The following is a 17,591-nucleotide window of genomic DNA, read 5'->3' as shown; positions in this document are numbered from 1 at the left end:
TGGCCCTGGCGTGTGTGTGGCAGGTGAGGGACAGTTTTGCTTTTCTCAGCAACCTTTCCTCATAACAGTTCCCAGGAGTGAAGCTTTAATATACTTGTGCAACTGTCTTTTCCTCTAACTCTGAGCAAAAACAAGCAGAAAACCAATTTTCACGTTCAGAAAAATCCTCCAGGACTGGCAGAGCCTTCCTTTTGTTTCCTGACAAATAGCTTGTTGACACTGAAAACAAAAGGTGTATTTTCTGCCGCTGCTTCTGGCTTTCCTTTTGACAAGAACCAGCTGATTTGTGGACGTGTTCAGCTTCTACCATTTCAAAGTCCAGTGGGTGGCATTTACATAGGTTATAAACTTCGGTTATTTATGCTACAATTATTATTGGTAATTATTAATGATATCATCTTTAGTGGGTAGCTGGGTGCACAGGGTCAAATTATTAAAAAAGAAAAAAACTGTTTTTTCTGAACTTTAGTGAACTCTTTGTCTCACTCTTTGTCTGCTTGGGAACACCTGCTTCATTTAAACCCCTAAAAAGGCAGTGAAATTAGTGCACATCTGTGATGGTAGCTGCAGGCATACACACACACACACACACTTACACATCCATATCCACATATATGTGTGTGTCTCTGTGCCACATATGGATAAAGATTAGTAGAGATTTTGTTTTTCATTGTATGTTTGCCAAATGTGAAAGACAATTTCATTTAAACATTTTGATTTTTATATGGATTTAAGAGATATCTATGAACAAATCCTACATTATTCTATTAGAATCAAAAATATTATTTCTGTTCTGTGTATAGTTATTTTTCATAAAATGGTGCTCTTGCCTTTAAACAGATTGCTCACTTTTCTTTGGCTAACGAGCCATTGCTTCCAAGAAGACCCTTGGAAGATACTCATAGCTCCTGGTGTTTTGCATTTCCATAAACATCAGTGATAGAAATGAGTGGAATTGATGGACACTGTTTATTCCTTAATTAGAAAAAAAAACTGCTGATAGATCTTGGCCAAACTGCAGTTGAAAAACCTGGATATTGGCTTCAATCCTAGAGTGGATTATAATCCTCACTCATTTACTTCTCTCAAAGATTCAGTTCAGTTTTTCTCCACAGCTCTATTTATTCCGATTACTTTGACTTTAGGAACACACAGGAAAACCCTCTGGAATTACTGCCGCCTACTAAGAGTGATTTTAAAAATGCACTCTCCCTCTTCCTTCTTTTGCTTCTTTTTTCTTTCTCCTTTGCACTTTTCACCTTCGAACACACTATATAGTTACTCATTTATTTTGTTTATTGCTGTCTTTCCCCATTAGTACGTGAGCTCCACAGAGGCAGCACTTTTTGTTTCTTTCATCGACTGCTGTAATTCTACCAATTAGAACTGTGCCTGGCGCAGTGTAGGTGCTTGAATGAATGGTTGCAATTGTTGAATGAAAAATGAATGAGTGAATGAATTTTATGGTGGTAGACTCTGGTTATAGCTTTGTCACCAGCTCTTGTGTGAACCTGGAAAAAACACTTAGCCTTACTGAGGAAGATGAGTATTTTCTGTCACAGGCATCACTGAGAATTTAATGAAATGATGGATTCTTTTCCCAGAAAAGTGCATGTACTCTTTCAAACACATTTACAGTGAGTTTCAAAGATTTACCCATGGGCCCAGATAAAAATTTCTTTCCAGCTCTAAACTTCTGATCAACTCTCCTGTGTTCCTCCCACAGAAGAATTCTTCCTTGTTCCCACCCTCCATACTGTCATCTCTTAAATTTATTGTTTAAATAATTTTTAAAGAACAAGTCAAAATTTTCTATCATTTTTGCTGGTGTGCCCCAAACTTAATATTCTCTACCATGCTAAATCTTAAATGCAATATCTTATCCTCGTAATGAACTTTTTGAATTTTGCTGAAGATCTACTTCTTCCATGGAGTTAGTAGTTTCCACATGGAATTACCTATAAACATCAAAGAAATGGTTTTCTTGTTTCTTCCTTTAATGGACCCTTCTCCCCCACTGTTGCCCACCCAACCAATCTGCTCACAGACACCTTGTTGGTTCTTTACTTGTGCACATGCCCTTGCCCTTCATTTCTTTGGATTTCTCATCTTTTCCAAATCCGTATTCACTTAAGAAAATACACTTAAAGTGTATTTTCTTTAAGAAGGCTTCCATAGTTGACTCACTGTTAGTTGTTCATATCTCTGGCGGTACACCCTTGGTGATTAAATGTTCTTTTTGTTTTATCACTTTCTTTTTGAGTTATTACTCAGTTAAAAAGGTCTTTTATCCCTCCCTTGATACTCTAAGATTCTCAAAGGAAAGGAAATACACCCTTCTTTTCCTCTTTTGCTTTTTCACCTGTTCTCCATATAGGTATTATGAAGTAAATATTACTGATATATTTCAGCTTATAAAGCACATAGAAAATTATATCAATATTACCCTGTAGGGTAATAAGAAGCTTAAGATATTTTAAAGATGTTTACTATCTTTTATTTGGATAAAGGATTTAATGAAAGTAAGGGATGACACAGTGCATCCTTTAGTGTTAAAATGATAAGTGCCACGGCTGAAACGTGGACGTGAACCTCTGGTTTTGCTGGTGTCTGTTCTAATAGTGGGCACCTGTGCTGTATCAGTCATAAAATACTTTGAATATCACCTCCGATATTGGCAAAAAAGAAGACAGATACTCCTCATTTTTTCTTTTTGTATGAGAAACCTGTATCCAGTAAATGCAGACTGGGCTGCAAGTCCAAAGCATAGCATTATTAACCCATCCAGAGCAGGTGCACACAGGGACTGCCAGCTGATTAGAGTCAAATGTTTGGTCTTGTTTATTCCATGAAAGTAGTTCCCAAAGAACAAGTTATTTTGTAGCTTTTTAAAGGATACTCAGTGGCTTAAATAAAGTGGGATGAGATAATATCATTCATGACACCAGAAATTAAAATTCTTTAAAGTTAAGTGAATTTAAAAGTTCCTTTTATTTTTGTCTTGGAGTGAGAAAGGAAATGATTCATGGAAGTAGATAACTATTTTTTTGGTAGGAAACTAAGTGGGGCTGTCACTCTGAAATTAGTGACCCATATAACTATTAAAAAGAAACGCTACTACCCCAAAGCTTATTGATATAAGGAATCTGAATGAACATTTGTGGTGTTTTGTGAAGTAAAGCATTTCCCTAGGAATTATAAAATCAACTGCATATACTTTCTTTGGATGGGACAAAGGTAGAAACTATTTAATGGTTAATGCTTTCAACTCTAACCCATATTCCTCTAGTTTCTAGGACAAACATTATCACAAATGTTGTACAAAAACAAAGCAGACAGATTAAAATTTACACTTTTATCTCAGGCTTAATGATTGGAAATACCATAATGTATGTGCACATCTTGTTTTTTATTTTAAAAGAGACATCAATATTAGCTTTTACTTCCTTTTACACAGTCGGGAATTGTTGTGAAGCAAAAACACTGCCTTGAAATTAAATGCCCATCTGAACTTTGCTGTATTCTTTGTAAACCTTTTGTGAGGAATTGCATACTTTTGATGACTAGACTCAGGGAAGTGGATTCAGGTTACAATCAGATTCTTTCATAAACACACGGTACACACCTTCCTCAGTGGGGAAAGTACCAATTAGTTCACCTTACTTCCTCCCTAAGAAAATTCCTTCAAAAGTCCCCTTTTGTGATGACTATAAAGGTGAATAATAGCAACAAAAAAGCTTTATCAAATGACCCACGCAAGGAATTTCCTGTTTCCTCTGTGACTGCAAGTCGTACTTCAGATACTGGATGTGACATTGTCAGTTTATCACACACGGTTTTCATGTGTGCAGACCTGACATGCTTGGGTTTTGGAGAACAGAAGAGTCAGCCTCATTTTTGGTCTCTACATTCATGTGGAAGTGTTTTTCCTCTTTGGGAGAAGAGAGCGGTCAGATTGGAATCTGTGGTCTGAGGCCAATTAACATTCGAATCTGTGCTGCAACTGGCCCAGAGCAGATAAGGCTTCTCTCTTAAGTGCTTTACCCTCCATGCACTGTGGCAAGCGCAGATAAAAGGTTACGTGAAAACACACGTGTTATCTAAAGTCCAACATTCAGTATAAACCAAAAGACTATATAAGATGCCCACATTGAGGTACAATGTGTTAACTGTTCATCAACAAGTATTTATTTAACTGCTCCAAAAGGCATATGTGGTGTTATCAGGCTCAGTCTCTGTGCCAGGAAAGTCTGCAGCCTCAGGTGAACACAGGGAATAACCTAAAAATAAAAAGTAAAACTGTGCAGCACTAGCTTTTGTGTACTCCATTCCAAACCAGAGGGGTAGAGGCTGAGAACTGTGGGAATCGTGGGTAGGCAGGTTTAAGTAATGCTACCACCGACAGCGGTGAGAGGATGTGTTTAGCTGGAGCACAGTTGATGTAGGGAAGATAAGATTGAAGAAATGGATGGCATCTAGATGGAGGTGGGCTTGGAATTCCAGGTTAATAAAGATTTTCGTCCATAAGCAAAGGGAACCCTTAAAACTTTTTTTTTTTTTTTTTGCCGTACGCAGGCCTCTCACTGTTGTGGCCTCTCCCGTTGCGGAGCACAGGCTCCGGTCGCGCAGGCTCAGCGGCCATGTCTAACGGGCCCAGCCACTCTGCGGCATGGCATGTGGGATCTTCCCAGATCGGGGCACGGACCTGTGTCCCTTGCATCGGCAGGCAGACTCTCAACCACTGCGCCACCTTAAGGGGAAGCCCACCTTAAAACTTTTTTAATGTGTATGTACCAGTGAGATGTAGCAGGTCATATTTTCAGATGATTAATCTAGTGGTGGCGGTGTAAGCAAGGGGGAGAGAGACTGAGGTGATGTACATACAACTTGTAGCAACAGTGCCTGGCTCCTTGTGTGTGATCTGGAAGTGAAAGCTATTAAGATTAAAGATAAGAGATAGCAAAATATTACCAGAGTCCAAATAGTGATGATGCATTGGACAAAGTTTGTGGTGGGGGAAATGGAAAGGAAGGAAAGAATAAGAAAATACACGGAGCAGTATTATTATTATTATTATTTTGTCCTTATCATGGTAGGGGAGCGGGGAAAAGTGACAGTGTTCATTTACTGCAAGCCAAGGGGGATGCTGAGCCTAAGGAGATTTTTATAGAGGGGAAGGGACATGATTACCTGGACCATAAGGAACTTCGATAGAGGCTTTCCTGGCAATGTTGCTGAAACACAGATCAATGCAGGTGAGCCATATAGAACTTCCATAGCTCGAGGGGTCATGATTCCAAGCCTTACATTTAGGTACCATAAATGGCTAAATGTGATTATGAGCGTACCCTGCAAACTGTAGTTATTTTGCAAAAATGTTAGTGTCACTGATCCTCCCAAACCACATTGGTGAGGACAACAGGTGGGTTTATCCCTGATAACGTGTGTAACTGTGATGACAACAATAAAAACACCCCTAGCCTGCATTCCACCAGGGGAGGCGCCCAGGGCACTTTCCCCATGGTGGCTATGGGTCAAGTTTATCTACCCACTTTCCCACATGGAAGATCCATGTGTTTTTCTGGGACTGGTTTTAGGAGTTTATTTTTTTAGGGTCTGTCTACTGTGGTTTAAGGCCAGCTGTCCTGGATTTTAGGGAGACATTGGGGAAAGAAATTGTTTGTTAAATTTTGTAAACCTTAGCCAGCAGTTACTAAGGATGGGTTTTCCCTTTTAAAAAATGTAGGAGGAAATTACCTCTATCTGATTGGAATTATGAGTGTCCTACTGCATGCCAGTCAGTGAGGCAGCAGAGTGGATAGAATAAGACTCCAGTAAATGAAATGAGGAAACATTCGTGGAGATACCACATCTATTAACAGGTTGATTTCCCTCAATTTTGATTGATATCTATATTATTTAAATGTTTTTTTCTTTAGGAAAAATGTAATACATACACACAATCAAAAAATAAACTGTACAGAACAGTGTTGGGTAACCTTCCACAAATGTTTTATAAATATTCAAGAGTGTGTATAAACACATCCTGCTTTTCTTTTCTTTACTTAATTTATTTATTGTTTTATACAGCAGGTTCTTATTAGTCATCCATTTTATACACGTCAGTGTATACATGTCAATCCCAATCTCCCAATTCATCACACCACCACCCCCCCGCCCCCCCGCTGCTTTCCCTGCTTGGTGTCCATACGTCTGTTCTCTACATCTGTGTCTCAATTTCTGCCCTGAAAACCGGTTCATCTGTACCATTTTTCTAGGTTCCACATATATGTGTTAATATGCGATATTTGTTTTTCTCTTTCTGACTTACTTCACTCTGTATGACAATCTCTAGATCCATCCACGTCTCTACAAATGACCCAGTTTCGTTCCTTTTTATGGCTGAGTAAAACTCCATTGTATATATGTACGACATCTTCTCTACCCATTCGTCTGTCGATGGGCATTTAGGTTGCTTCCATGACCTGGCTATTGTAAATAGTGCTGCAATGAACGTTGGGGTGCATGTGTCTTTTTGAATTATGGTGTTCTCTGGGTATATGCCAAGTAGTGGGATTGCTGGGTTACAGGGTAATTCTATTTTTAGTTTTTTAAGGAACCTCCATAAAGTTCTCCATAGTGGCTGTATCAATTTACATTCCCACCAACAGTGGAAGAGGGTGCCCTTTTCTCCACACCCTCTCCAGCGTTTGTTGTTTGTAGATTTTCTGATGATGCCCATTCTAACTACTGTGAGGTGATACCTCATTGTAGTTTTGATTTGCATTTCTCTAATAATTAGTGATGTTGAGCAGCTTTTCATGTACTTCTTGGCCATCTGTATGTCTTCTTTGGAGAAATGTCTATTTAGGTCTTCTGCCCATTTTTGGATTGGGTTGTTTGTTTCTTTAATATTGAGCTGCATGAGCTATTTATATATTTTGGAGATTAATCCATTGTCCGTTGATTCGTTTGCAAATATTTTGTCCCATTCTGAGGGTTATCTTTTCGTCTTGCTTATGGTTTCCTTCGCTGTGCAAAAGCTTTTAAGTTTCATTAGGTCCCATTTGTTTATTTTTGTTTTTATTTCCATTACTCTAGGAGGTGGATCAAAAAAGATCTTGCTGTGATTTATGTCAAAGAGTGTTCTTCCTAGGTTTTCCTCTAAGAGTTTTATAGTGTCCGGTCTTATATTTAGGTCTCTAATCCATTTTGAGTTTATTTTTGTGTATGGTGTTAGGGTGTGTTCTAATTTTATTCTTTTACATGTAGCTGTCCAGTTTTCCCAGCACCACTTATTGAAGAGACTGTCTTTTCTCCATTGTATATCCTTGCCTCCTTTGTCATAGATTAGTTGACCATAGATGCGTGGGTTTATCTCTGGGCTTTCTATCTTGTTCCATTGATCTATATTTCTGTTTTTGTGCCAGTACCATATTGTCTTGATTATTATAGCTTTGTAGTATAGTCTGAAGTCAGGGAGTCTGATTCTTCCAGCTCCTTTTTTTTCCCTCAAGACTGCTTTGGCTATTCGGGGTCTTTTGTGTCTCCATACAAATTTTAAGATTTTTTGTTCTATTTCTGTAAAAACTGCCATTGGTAATTTGATAGGGATTGCATTGAATCTGTAGATTGCTTTGCATAGTATAGTCATTTTCACAACATTGATTCTTCCAATCCAAGAACATGGTATATCTCTCCATCTCTTGCTATCATCTTTAATTTTTTTATCAGTATCTTATAGTTTTCTGCATGCAGGTCTTTTGTCTCCCTAGGTAGGTTTATTCCTAGGTATTTTATTCTTTTTGTTGCAATGGTAAATGGGCATGCTTCCTTAATTTCTCTTTCAGATTTTTCATTGTTAATGTATAGGAATGGAAGAGATTTCTGTGCATTAATTTTGTATCCTGCAACGTTACCAGATTCATTGATTAGCTCTAGTAGTTTTCTGCTGGCATCTTTAGGATTCTCTATGTATAGTATCATGTCATCTGCAAACAGTGACAGTTTTACTTCTTCTTCTCCAATTTGTATTCCTTTTATTTCTTTTTCTTCTCTGATTGCCATGGCTAGGACTTCCAAATCTATGTTGAATAATAGTGGTGAGGGTGGATATCCTTGTCTTTTTCCTGATCTTAGAGGAAATGCTTTCAGTTTTTTACCATTGAGAATGATGTTTGCTGTGGGTTTGTCATATATGGCCTTTATTATGTTGAGGTAGGTTCCCTCTATGCCCACTTTCTGGAGAATTTTTATCATAAATAGGTGTTGAATTTTGTCAGAAGCTTTTTTTGCATCTATTGAGATGATCATATGGTTTTGATTCTTCAATTTGTTAATATGGTGTATCACATTGATTGATTTGTGTATACTGAAGAATCCTTGCATCCCTGGGATAAATCCCACTTGATCATGGCATATGATCCTTTTAATGTGTTGTTGGATTCTGTTTGCTAGTACTCTTTTTTTTGTTTTTTGGCTGCCTTCGGTCTTCGTTGCTGCGCGCGGGCTTCTCTCTAGTTGCGGCGAACAGGGGCTACTCTTCGTTGCGGTGCACGGGCTTCTCATTGCGGTGGCTTCTCTTGTTGTGGAGCACGGGCTCTAGGCACGCAGGCTTCAGTAGTTGCAGCACGCAGGCTCAGTAGTTGTGGCCCATGGGCTTAGTTGCTCCGCAGCATGTGGGATCTTCCCGGATCAGGGCTCAAACCTGTGTCCCCTGCACTGGCAGGCAGATTCTTAACCACTGCGCCACCAGGGAAGCCCTGTTTGCTAGTATTTTGTTAAGGATTTTTGCATCTATATTCATTAGTGATATTGGTCTATAATTTTCTTTTTTAGTAGTACCTTTTCTGGTTTTGGTATCAGGGTGATGGTGGCATCATAGAATGAGTTTGGGAGTGTTCCCTCCTCTGCATGTTTTTGGAAGAGTCTGAGAAGGATGGGTGTTAGCTCTTCTCTAAATGTTTGATAGAATACACCTGTGAAGCCATCTGGTCCTGGACTTTTGTTTGTTGGAAGATTTTTTTTTTTTTTTTTTTTTGTGGTACGTGGGCCTCTCACTGTTGTGGCCCCTCCCGTTGCAGAGCACAGGCTCCGGACGCTCAGGCCCAGCGGCCATGGCTCACGGGCCCAGCCGCTCCGCGGCATGTGGGATCCTCCCAGACCGGGGCACGAACCCGTGTCCCCTGCATCGGCAGGCGGACTCCCAACCACTGCGCCACCAGGGAAGCCCTGTTGGAAGATTTTTAATCACAGTTTCAATTTCATTACTTGTGATTGGTCTGTTCATATTTTCTATTTCTTCCTGGTTCAGCCTTGGAAGGTTATACCTCTCTAAGAATTTGTCCATTTCTTCCAGGTTGTCCATTTTATTGGCATAGAGTGCTTAGGATGTTTTGTATTTCTGCAGTGTCTGTTGTAACTTTTCCTTTTTCATTTCTACTTTTATTGATTTGAGTCCTCTCCCTCTTTTTCTTGATGAGTCTGGCTAATGGTTTGGCAATTTTGTTTATCTTCTCAAAGAACCAGTATTTAGTTTTATTGATCTTTGCTATTGTTTTCTTTGTTTCAATTTCTTTTGTTTCTGCTCTGATCTTTATGATTTCTTTCCTTCTGCTAACTTTGGGTTTTGTTTGTTCTTCTTTCTCTAGTTCCTTTAGGTGTAAGGTTAGATTGTTTAGTTCACATTTTTCTTGTTTCTTGAGATAGGCTTGTATAGCTATAAACTTCCTTCTTAGAACTGCTTTTGCTGCATCCCATAGATTTTGGACCGTTGTGTTTTCATTGTCATTTGTCTCTAGATATTTCTTGATTTCCTCTCTGGTTTCTTCAGTGATCTCTTGGTTATTTAGTAACGTATTGTTTGGGCTCCATGTGTTTGTGTTTTTTACATTTTTTTCCCCGTAGTTCATTTCTAATCTCATAGCGTTGTGGTCAGAAAAGATGCTTGGTAAGATTTCAGTTTTCTTAAATTTACTAAGGCTTGATTTGTGACCCAAGATGTGATCTATCCTGGAGAATGTTCTGTGCACACTTGAGAAGAAAGTGTAATCTGCTCTTTTTGGATGGAATGTCCTATAAATATCAACTAAATCTATCTGGTCTATTGTGTCATTTAAGCTTGTGTTTCCTTATTAATTTTCTGTTTGGATGATCTGTCCATTGGTGTAAGTGAGGTGTTAAAGTCCCCCACTATTATTGTGTTACTGTCCATTTCCTCTTTTTTTTTTTTTTTTTTTGCGGTACGTGGGCCTCTCACTGCTGTGGCCTCTCCCGTTGCGGAGCACAGGCTCTGGACGTACAGGCTCAGCGGCCATGGCTCACAGGCCCAGCCGCTCTGTGGCATGTGGGATCTTCCCAGACCAGGGCACAAACCCGTGTCCCCTGCATCGGCAGGCAGACTCTCAACCACTGTGCCACCAGGGAAGCCCCATTTCCTCTTTTATAGCTGTTAGCAGTTGCCTTATGTATTGAGGTGCTCCTATGTGGGGTGCATATATATATATATATAATTGTTATATCTTCTTCTTGGATTGATCCCTTGATCATTATGTAGTGTCCTTCCTTGCCTCTTGTAACATTCTTTATTTTAAAGTCTATTTTATCTATGAGTATTGCTACTCCAGCTTTCTTTTGATTTCCATTTGCATGGAATATCTTTTTCTGTCCCCTTGCTTTCAGTCTGTGTGTGTCCCTAGGTCTGAAGTGGGTCTCTTGTAGACAGCATATATATGAGTCTTGTTTTTGTATCCATTCAGCAAGCCTGTGTCTTTTGGTTGGAGCATTTAATCCATTCACGTTTAAGGTAATTATCGATATGTATGTTCCTATGACCATTTTCTTAATTGTTTTGGGTTTGTTTTTGTAGGTCCTTCTCTTCTCTTGTGTTTCTCATTTAGAGAAGTTTTTTTAGCATTTGTTGTAGAGCTGGTTTGCTGGTGCTCAATTCTCTTAGCTTTTGCTTTTCTGTAAAGCTTTTGATTTCTCCTTCGAATCTGAATGAGATCCTTGCCAGGTAGAGTAATCTTTGTTGTAGGTTCTTCCCTTTCATCACTTTAAGTATCATGCCGCTCCCTTCTGGTTTGTAGAGTTTCTGCTGAGAAATCAGCTGTTAACCTTATGGGAGTTCCCTTGTATGTGATTTATCGTTTTTCCCTTGCTGCTTTCAATAATTTTTCTTTGTCTTTAACTTTTGCCAATTTGATTACTATGTGTCTCGGCATGTTTCTCCTTGGGTTTATCCTGTATGGGACTCTCTGAGCTTCCTGGACTTGGGTGGCTATTTCCTTTCCCATGTTAAGGAAGTTTTTGACTATAATCTCTTCAAATATTTTCTCGGGTCCTTTCTCTCTCTCTTCTCCTTCTGGAACCCCTATAATGCGAATGTTATTGTGTTTAATGTTGTCCCAGAGGTCTCTTAGGCTGTCTTTATTTCTTTGCATACTTTTTTCTTTATTCTGTTCTGCAGCAGTGAATTCCACCATTCTGTCTTCCAGGTCACTTATCCATTCTTCTGCCTCAGTTATTTTGCTATTGATTCCTTCTAGTGTATTTTTCATTTCAGTTATTATATTGTTCATCTCTGTTTGTTCTTTAATTCTTCTAGATCTTTGTTAAACATTTCTTGCATCTTCTCGATCTTTGCCTCCTTTCTTTTTCCAAGGTCCTGGATCATCTTCACTATCATTATTCTGAATTATTTTTCTGGAAGGTTGCCTATGTCTACCGCATTTACTTGTTTTGGGGGGTTTTATCTTGTTCCTTCATCTGATACAAAGCCCTCTGCCTTTTCATCTTGTCTATCTTTCTGTGAATGTGGTTTTTGTTCCACAGGCTGCAGGATTGTAGTTCTTGCTTCTGGTGTTTGCCCTCTGGTGGATCTATATTATTTAAATGTTGATATTCAGTAACACTGCATAAATTCTCATTTTTGTTTTTAAAAGACACATTGTGACTTTTTTTGTAAAATAACGTCCAGTTAATCACCTTATAGCTTTCGTTAGCCTTTTTGCTTTAGTAAAATGGTCTACTGCCACCTGGTGGCAGCATGACCTAGTCAAGACTGGGCAGGCAGAACAGCAAAGTTAGTACAAATGCAGTTAGAGAAGTGAGTTCATGTTCACATATTCACTCATGTTCTGTCTTTACCTCAAATCCATCGTGTCTAAAACCAAATATATAATTTCTCCCTTAAATCAGTTCTCTTAAAATAGGTGCTATTTATTAAGTGTGAATGTGGCCAGGCATCAAGCACTTTACACACATTATTTTTCTTCATCTCAAAAGAAGCCTACAGGGTAATGATTATTAGTCCCACTTACAAGTGAGGAAATCCAGGGATAACTTTCCCAGTGAGATGCTGTAACTCTTACTTGTTGTTACACTCTGCCTTCTGATGTGCTGCTGAGTACATTGTCCTCCAGTCATGCAGATTTGAAACCCTGGTGTCATGTTTGATCTTCCATCTGTTTCACTGCTCATCTATAATCACCCATCCCATATTCCTTTGAGATTTTTCTTGTAACTATCAATTCTAGCTGCCAAAATCTCTAGTCCAGATCTTTATGACATGTAGGTTTTTGTAGCATATACCTGATTGACTTCTTTCATTTTTTTGTGTATAAATAAATTGTGAAATGATATAACTACATCTTATCGTAAACATCCAATTATAGAGAAGAATGCAGAGTAAAAAGTGAAAGTCTTTTGTCATCTCTCCCTAATCTCTGGAGAAGTAAGCACATATAATTTTTGGTTTGTTGGTTTTTAAAATATAAATAAAACTATAATATTCCTAATACTCTGCAATTTACCCTTTTTCATTCAGCAGTATGTCTTGCAGATCTTTCTGTGTCCATGCTACAGAATTTACACACCATAGACACTCAAATGTTTGCAGAATGAATCTTAGATTTCAATTACATACTCCTTTCATCTAAAACAGGCAGTGTACTTTTTGCTCCATTTTCACCTAACTGAAGCATTTTTCTCCAAAGTTGTAGGTTATTATGGATCTCCTCTCCTTTTTGGTTATTCTTAATCAAGATCTCTTTCATGGCAGGTATGGCATAGTAATAAAGATTATTTTCATTAAATATCAATAAAATGTGTATGTGAGAGTGTGTGTAGTATCATTTTATTGGATAATTTTTACATGTAAGTGCCAAATCTAACTTATTTTCAGATGTCTTGTGTAAATTTCCAACTTCTTTACTATTTCTGTACCTCAGTAGTTCTCAGTCTTTGGTGTGCATAAGATTTACTGGGGAACTAATTATTAAAACCCAGATTTCCGGGCCCTACCTTCAGAGTTTCTGATTCACTTGGTATGACGTGAAGCCTGCAAATTTCCAACAAGTTTCCGTGTGATGCTGTTGCTGATCCACATTTCGAGGATCACGATCTATAAGACTCTCCCCTGATGCTTTCTGCCTCCTAGGATATCCTGATCTCTTCTCAGCACTCACTGTTTACTGCACATAAGAACTACAGCTTAAAGAGAGCGTTGAAAATGGCTGTGGCCTGTGGACAACGAGGCTTGGGGTGTACGTGCCCTTCCAGAGTGGGACCAGCAGGGACTCTAAAGAAAGAACTGAGGAGAATGACAGTTCTGCCCATGGCTCAAACCACAAATTAAGGAACGGTTTTCACCTGTGCAGAGGGTGGACCGAACTATCGGTTGCCCACTAGTCTGTACAGCAGCACATGCTCTAGCGATCACAGTCTATAGCAGACGCGTCATCTTTGAGTATGAAAGATGGCATTATAATGCCACTACATCCAGAAAACAACGATTTATTTTCTTCACTTCTTGATGGCAGCTCAGCCAAGTAAAATTCCAGGTATTAAGTGAGCTGATGCATCCATTCAAATAGTTACATGTATTTCATTCTTATTATCAATTCATTACTGGTGTGATTTGCCTTGTAAAGTGATAGTACAAGAATCGAGAATTCGGGGGAGTGGGGGGGTGGTGTGATGCATTGGGCAATTGGGATTGACATGTATACACTGATGTGTATAAAGTAGATGACTAATAAGAACCTGCTGTAAAAATAAATAAATTAAATTTAATTTAAAAAAAAAGAATCCAGAATTGGTGAGACAGAAGAGAATTTAAGGAAAAAAATTCATCACACAGTTCCTCTCTACAAATGTAGTAAAATTATTATATCTTTAATCATTTGATTTACAAAACCTGCTTGCTTATACATATATTAGGCAGAGAAAAGACATCATTTTATAAACTTGATTATCCAAAATACAAATGTAATGTATATATGTAAAGCTTATCTAATGGAGTATTTATTCTTTAGAATTATGAGATATATGAGATATAATTGTACTTCTAAGAATTTAATCTGTTAGATAAATTGTAATTCTTGTAAAGGTTTACATATTTATATTTGGACCAAACATTTTAATGATGCTGCATAATTAATGCACTAGAAATCAGGAAAATGCATGGGGTTGATAAGTATATTCGATCCATGTTGCTCCTTTGCTTGAAATATTTGTGTGAAGAAATTTTGCCATTGCTGGAAATGGAGTCTAAAAAAAAATTGCCTGAGTATTTTAACTATTAGCTTTCACTAAGCATGCTATCCATAATAATATCTAATGTTTTTCATGTGTTTGTTTAAACTTTATATAAATAGTATTATAAAGGTATGTATCATTCTTCAACTTCCTTTTGTCCCTCAACAATTTATTTGGTTTAACTGCCAGATAGTATTCCATTTTATATCCATAATTAAGTTTACTTATTCCCCTACAATGGGCCTTTAGGTTGTTTCCAACTTTCCATGCTAGAATTCTTCAGTGAATGTGCTTGTCATATATTTCCTTGAGCACACAGAGTATACAATCTAGAAGTGAAATTAAGTAGCATACAAATATTCAGCTTTACTAGATATTGCCAAATGTTCTCTGAATTAGTTGTATCAAATTGCATTGCCACTAGTATTATGTAAAGGTTCTTGTTTCATGTTTTTTCCAGTGCCTGAAAATGAGAGTTTTAAATTTTGTCCAGCCTGAAAAGTGTGAAAGTGCATTTCATTTTTTAATATTTAATATTCTTAATATTTCTAATTACTGGCAATAGACAGAGGCTGCACTTCTTTCCTTATTTTTATTAGTTATTGGGTTTTTCTTTTCTGTCATCTATCCAGTTATATACTGTGTCAGTTTTTCTACTGTGTTGTCTTTTTTTTTAGTGATTATAGGTCTCTATATAACCTGAATACTAATCTTATCCTTGTTTATATGCTCTGCAAATACCTCCTCCAGGTCTGTGGCTTATAGTTTAATTTTATTTCATGGTAATCTTGGTGTTGCAAGTTTTTAATTATGGTGTAATAAATATTATTAATCTTTTCCCTTAAGGCTCGTATGTCTTCTTTTTCTTTTTGTCTTGTGGAAGAAAACTTCCTTAGTCTAATAGTCTCAGAAAGTTTTAGAATGTGCCTTTTACATTAGGTTTTTTTGTTTTTTTGTTTTTTTTTCCGGTACGTGGGCCTCTCACTGTTGTGGCCTCTCCCCTTGCGGAGCACAGGCTCCAGACGCGCAGGCTCAGCGGCCATGGCTCACGGGCCAGCCGCTCTGCAGCATGTGGGATCTTCCCGGACCAGGGCACGAACCCGTGTCCCCTGCATTGGCAGGCGGACTCTCAACCACTGCGCCACCAGGGAAGCCCTTACGTTAGGTTTTTAATCTATGTAAAATTGTTGTGTATGCTATAGGTAGCAGCAATTAATTTTTTTATATGGATTATGATTGGTACCAGCATCATTTATTGAGTAACCCATCCTTTCATCACTAATTTGTATGTTTGGGTCTGTTTGAGTTTTTTATTATGTTCCATTATTCTATTGATATTTACTTATTTCTGCAATAGTGGAAAACGTACGTTTCTATTTTTCTGTGAATTCATTCCATGGCCACCTTGGAATGTTTCCAAGCCTTTTAAAATTTCATTTGGACAAACAATAGCCTATGGACATTAATTTGGTTCCTGATATTGAATCAATATGGTAGTCATTAGTGTAGTCTACCAAATGTTTCCAGTTTTCTGCCTTCAGGGAAATAATAGGATTGCATTTTCTACTCTCTTTGGATTTAGTATGAACATACAACGTATTTCTCAGTAGGCTCATTCTTGAGCAGAAGCTTTAAATAGAAACTCCAGGAACCAGCCTGTGATTTGCCACATTTTCCAATCCAGCCTGCCTAGTCAATCGTGGAAGCATGACGATGGAAATTCTTTGGTGGACATAGAGATGGACATGGCACTGATGACCTTCAGTGGACGTGCAGTTGAGTGAAAAACAAATCTTTGTTGTCTTAAACCACTGAGGTTTTTGGAGTTGTTCATTGTTCCAACATAATCTGGCATTTCCTGGATAATATAGTTAATATTGTGTAATTTGCAATTTGACGATTGGGAAAATGGTAAACAAACATCTTACTTTTGTTAGAAGGTAATTATATTTTAATGTCTCTTTTTTTTCAATTTCTTCCCCTCTTCCTTCCAATTGTGTCACCCTTAGTGCACTCATATTCCCCCATACCCATGACCTGTCAAACCAATTGGAACCAATTTTTGAGGGCCTCTCCCAGCCTGCAATTTCTCACCTGGCCTGTATTTCTTCCCTCAAGCCTACATTTCTTCTCTTTGAGTGTTTACATTTTTAAAAATGATGCCTAGAAAGATAAATGTTTTACCTGAAGTCTTTAATGATAAAGATCGACGTTATGACCCTAGAGTGAAAGGTCATTAATGCAAAGCTGGCTGTCTCAGTTTCCTCTTATTATCACATTAGTGTCTGCTGACTTGATATATGTTTTAAACTGGTTCTGATATTAAAATCCATAATTCTTTGTTGGGGTTGATCACATTCACATTTACTGACTCTTTTAGTTCTGGAATGTTAAGGATAAGAGTGTAAAGATGAGAAGTGGAGGGGACACTAAGAAGATACATCCCAGGCAGAAGTATCTTTTTCACATAATCTCTCCACCGATGAAAATTTCCTTTTAAACATGCAAAACCATCTTATATTATGGGGGTCAGGGGAGTTGGGCAGTGATGGAGGGGAGAAAGATGGGAATTAAAACCCAGAGAACTACATTTTTACTGTTCACACTTTGATGTGAAATATATGAATCCCTGGATTGGAATGTTTGCCTCCTAACACCTAGAAGGTGTTAGGAGAGGCAGTGGACAGTCTGAAGGTGATGTGAATAGCTTTAGAGCGTGCAACATGGCAAACTTACCGTGTGGTGGGCCTGCCCTAGAAGCTTTGGATTTGACAGGAGAACACAGGGTTTCTCAGACAGAATGCAGGTGTGAGAAGACATGTGGTAGCAGAGGCATCAGCTAAATTCCTATTTTGTAATATATTAAAGACTCCTGGTGAGTGTTGCAGACATCCAGAAAAATCATGTCAAGTATCAAAAACTACCGTTTATACCTGTTATAATTTCACTAAAGAGTATAAGCCCTTCTGATATTGGAACTTTCTTGCCAAACTTCTTGCTCCTTAAAAAAAATGAATGTTGACTGGTTAATTAAAGTTTATATCTCTCTCTTT

At 38.0% G+C, this 17,591-nt stretch overlaps 1 protein-coding gene across 1 annotated transcript in view; it reads left to right on the top strand.

Annotated features, from left to right (window-relative positions):
* Positions 1–17,591, top strand: part of FRK (fyn related Src family tyrosine kinase) — an 82,944-nt gene that overhangs the window by 28,944 nt on the left and 36,409 nt on the right. The window lies entirely within an intron of this gene.

Source organism: Monodon monoceros, unplaced genomic scaffold (assembly GCF_005190385.1).
Source record: "Monodon monoceros isolate NGI ecotype Baffin Bay Population unplaced genomic scaffold, NGI_Narwhal_1 Super_Scaffold_15, whole genome shotgun sequence".
NCBI lineage: Eukaryota > Metazoa > Chordata > Mammalia > Artiodactyla > Monodontidae > Monodon > Monodon monoceros.
This window is presented reverse-complemented; position numbering and strand designations above follow the sequence as displayed.